The sequence below is a fragment of the Arachis stenosperma genome, chromosome 2, assembly GCF_014773155.1.
Source record: "Arachis stenosperma cultivar V10309 chromosome 2, arast.V10309.gnm1.PFL2, whole genome shotgun sequence".
Classification (NCBI taxonomy): Eukaryota; Viridiplantae; Streptophyta; class Magnoliopsida; order Fabales; family Fabaceae; genus Arachis; species Arachis stenosperma.
Genome location: NC_080378.1, coordinates 27,181,274 through 27,185,740, shown reverse-complemented (window position 1 = coordinate 27,185,740; position 4,467 = coordinate 27,181,274). Strand labels below are relative to the sequence as shown.

Genomic DNA, 4,467 nt, shown 5'->3' with positions numbered 1-4,467 from the left:
GGTGCCCATTCCTGGCGTTTAACGCCAGGTTTTTGCCCTTTACTGGCGTTTAACGCCAGTCTGGTGCCCCTTTCTGGCGTTAAACGCCCAGAATGGTGCCAGACTGGGCTTTAAACGCCCAACAGCTAGCATTACTGGCGTTTGAACGCCAGCTTCTTCTTCTCCAGGGTGTGCTGTTTTTCTTCCTGTTTTTCATTTTGTTTTTGCTTTTTTCATTGTTTTTGTGACTTCTTATGATCATCAACCTACAAAAAAGATAAAATAACAAAAAAAAAATAATTAATTATAAAACATTGGGTTGCCTCCCAACAAGCACTTCTTTACTGTCATTAGCTTGACAGAGGACTCTCATGGAGCCTCAGAGATGCTCAGAACCGTGTTGGAACCTCCCAACACCAAACTTAGAGTTTGAATGTGGGGGTTCAACACCAAACTTAGAGTTTGATTGTGGCCTCCCAACACCAAACTTAGAGTCTGACTGTGGGGGCTCTGTTTGGCTCTGTTTTGAGAGAAGCTCTTCATGCTTCTTCTCCATGATGACAGAGGGATATCCTTGGGCCTTAAACACCAAGGATTCTTCATTCACTTGAATGATCAACTCTCCTCTATCAACATCAATCACAGCCTTTGCTGTGGCTAGGAAGGGTCTGCCAAGGATGATGGATTCATCCATGCACTTCCCAGTCTCTAGGACTATGAAATCAGTAGGAATGTAATGGTCTTCAACCTTAACCAGAACATCCTCTACAAGTCCATAGGCTTGTTTTCTTGAGTTGTCTGCCATCTCTAGTGAGATTTTTGCAGCTTGCACCTCAAAGATCCCTAATTTCTCCATTACAGAGAGGGGCATGAGGTTTACACTTGACCCCAAGTCACACAAGGCCTTCTTGAAGGTCATGGTGCCTATGGTACAAGGTATAGAAAACTTCCCAGGATCCTGCCTCTTTTGAGGCAATTGCTGCCTAGACAAGTTATCCAGTTCTTTGGTGAGCAAAGGGGGGCTCATCCTCCCAAGTCTCATTTCCAAATAACCTGTCATTTAGCTTCATGATTGCTCCAAGGTATTTAGCAACTTGCTCTTCAGTGACATACTCATCCTCTTCAGAGGAAGAATACTCATCAGAGCTCATGAAAGGCAGTAGTAAGTCCAAGGGAATCTCTATGGTCTCAGTTTGAGCCTCAGATTCCCAAGGTTCCTCATTGGGGAACTCATTGGAGGCCAGTGGACGTCCAGTGAGGCCTTCCTCAGTGGCGTTCACTGCCTCTTCTTCCTCCCAGAATTCGGCCATATTTATGGCTTTGCACTCTCCTTTTGGATTTTCTTCAGTGTTACTTGGGAGAGTGCTTGGGGGAAGTTCAGTAATTTTCTTGCTCAGCTGACCCACTTGTCCTTCCAAATTCCTAATGGAGGATCTAGTTTCAGTCATGAAACTTTGAGTGGTTTTGATTAGATCAGAGACCATGGTTGCTAAGTCAGAGGTATTCTGCTTAGAGCTCTCTGTCTGTTGCTGAGAAGATGATGGAAAAGGTTTACCATTGTTAAACCTGTTTCTTCCACCATTATTATTGAAACCTTGTTGAGGTCTCTCTTGATTCTTCCATGAGAGATTTGGGTGATTTCTCCATGAAGAATTATAGGTGTTACCATAGGGTTCTCCCAGGTAATTTACCTCTTCCATTGAAGGGTTCTCAGGATCATAAGCTTCTTCTTCAGATGAAGCATCCTTAGTACTGTTTGGTGCATTTTGCATTCCAGACAGACTTTGAGAAATCAGATTGACTTGTTGAGTCAATATTTTATTCTGAGCCAAAATGGCATTCAGAGTGTCAACTTCAAGAACTCCTTTCTTCTGACTAGTCCCATTGTTCACAGGATTTCTTTCAGAAGTGTACATGAATTGGTTATTTGCAACCATTTCAATCAATTCTTGAGCTTCTGCAGGCGTCTTCTTCAGATGAAGAGATCCTCCAGCAGAGCTATCCAAAGACATCTTGGATAGTTCAGAGAGACCATCATAGAAAATACCTATGATGCTCCATTCAGAAAGCATGTCTGAGGGACATCTTCTGATTAATTGTTTGTATCTTTCCCAAGCTTCATAGAGGGATTCTCCATCCTTCTGTCTGAAGGTTTGGACTTCCACTCTAAGCTTACTCCATCTTTGTGGTGGAAAGAACTTTGCCAAGAAGGCATTGACTAGCTTTTCCCAAGAGTCCAGGCTTTCTTTAGGTTGAGAGTCCAACCATATCCTAGCTCTGTCTCTTACAGCAAAAGGGAATAGCATCAGTCTATAGACCTCAGGGTTAACCCCATTAGTCTTGACTGTGTCACAGATTTGCAAGAACTCAGCTAAAAACTGATGAGGATCTTCCATTGGAAGTCCATGAAACTTGCAATTCTGTTGCATTAGAGAAACTAATTGAGGCTTAAGCTCAAAGTTGTTTGCTCCAATGGCAGGGATAGAGATGCTTCTCCCATAGAAATCAGGAGTAGGTGCAGTAAAGTCACCAAGCACCTTCCTTGCATTGTTGGCATTGTTGTTGTTTTCGGCTGCCATTTGTTCTTCTTCCTTGAAGAATTCGGTCAGGTGCTCTAAAGAGAGTTGTGCTTTGGCTTCTCTTAGCTTTCTCTTCAAGGTCCTTTCAGGTTCAGGATCAGCTTCAACAAGAATGCCTTTGTCTCTGCTCCTGCTCATATGAAAGAGAAGAGAAAAAGAAAATGTGGAATCCTCTATGTCACAGTATAGAGATTCCTTGAAATGTCAGAGGAAAAGAGAAATAGAAAGAAGAAGGAGAAGAAGAATTCGAACTTTAGTTAGATAAGGTTCGAATTTGTGCATTCAGAAGGAGTGGTACTCCATAAATAGAAGGATGTGGGAAGGAGGGAAGAGAATTTTCGAAAATTCATTTAAAAGATTTTGAAAACATTTTGAAAATTTGATTGATAATTTTCGAAAATTAAAAGTGAAAAAGAAATCAAGTGATTTTTGAAATTAGAAATTAAAAAGATTTGATTGAAAACTATTTTGAAAAAGATGTGGTTAAAAAGATTTAATTGAAAAGTTATGGTTTTAACAAGATGTGATTGAGAAGATATGATTTGAAAACAATTTTAAAAGATATGATTTGAAAACAATTTGAAAAAGATTTGATTTTAAAAATTAATAACTTGCCTAACAAGAAAAGATATGATTCAAACATAAAACCTTTCTCAACAGAAAAGGCAACAATTTTGAGATGTTCAATCAAATCATTAATTGTTAGTAAGTATCTTTTGAAAAGGAAAGAAATTGATTTTGAAAACATTTTGATTGAAAAGATTTGATCTGAAAAAGATTTGATTTTGAAAAACTAAAAAAAATTGATTTGAAAACAAAATCTTCCCCCTAGCACCATCCTGGCGTTAAACGCCCAGAATGGTATACATTCTGGCGTTTAACGCCCAAAATGCTACCTCTTTGGGCGTTAAACGCCCAACCAGGTGCCCTGGCTGGCGTTTAAACGCCAGTCTGCCTTCTTCACTGGGCATTTTTGAATGCTCAGCTTTTTCTGTATAATTCCTCTGCAGTATGTTCTGAATCTTCAATTCTTTGTATCATTGACTTGAAAAGACACAAATTAAAAATATTTTTGGATTTTTAATAATCAAAATGTGACAAGAATCAAATAACAATGCATGCAAGACACCAAACTTAGCAGTTTGTGTACTACTGACACTAACAATATGAAAATGCATATGAGACACACAAAATACTTCAAGTCAATAGAATTCAAAGATCAAAACAAAGAAATATATGCATGGATTCGAAAATTATAACAAAAACATGCATTTGACACCAAACTTAGGATGAGACACTAAACTTAAGCAAGAAACATCAAATATTTTTGGTCTTTTTATGATTTTGTAATTTTTTTTGTGATTTTCGAAAATTAAGTGGAAAAAGGTATCAAAATTCTTAATGAGAATTCCAGGAATCAGTGCAATGCTAGTCTAAGACTCCGGTCCAGGAATTAGACATGGCTTTGCAGCCAGCCAAGCTTTCAAAGAAAGCTTCGGTCCAAAACACTAGACATGGCCAGAGGCCAGCCAAGCCTTAGCAAATCACTACTCCAAGAGCAAATTTGATGGGAATCAACAAGCTCTTGTGGTGATAAGTTGAAACCTCGGTCCAATCAGATTAGACATGGCTTCTCAGCCAGCCAGATTTCAACAAATCATCATGAAACTCTAGAATTCATCTTCAAGAATTTCGAAAAAAAAATAATACCTAATCTAAGCAACAAGATGAACCGTCAGTTGTCCAGCCTAAACAATCCCGGGCAATAACACCAAAACTTGATGTTGTTGCCGGATCTTGGCACTGATGTTACCAAAAGCTTGCTCAAAACTTGAACAATCCCCGGCAACGGCGCCAAAAACTTGGTGCGCGAAATTGTGAACAATACTTTTCACAACTCTCATAATCC

General features: G+C 39.2%; 1 non-coding gene across 1 annotated transcript; it reads left to right on the top strand.

Annotated features, from left to right (window-relative positions):
* The first annotated feature begins 2,045 nt into the window (after nt 1-2,045).
* LOC130964401 (small nucleolar RNA R71) lies at nt 2,046-2,153 on the top strand. The gene has a single exon (XR_009080497.1). It is a non-coding gene; the product is annotated as a small nucleolar RNA R71 (small nucleolar RNA).
* The last annotated feature ends 2,314 nt before the right edge of the window (nt 2,154-4,467 follow it).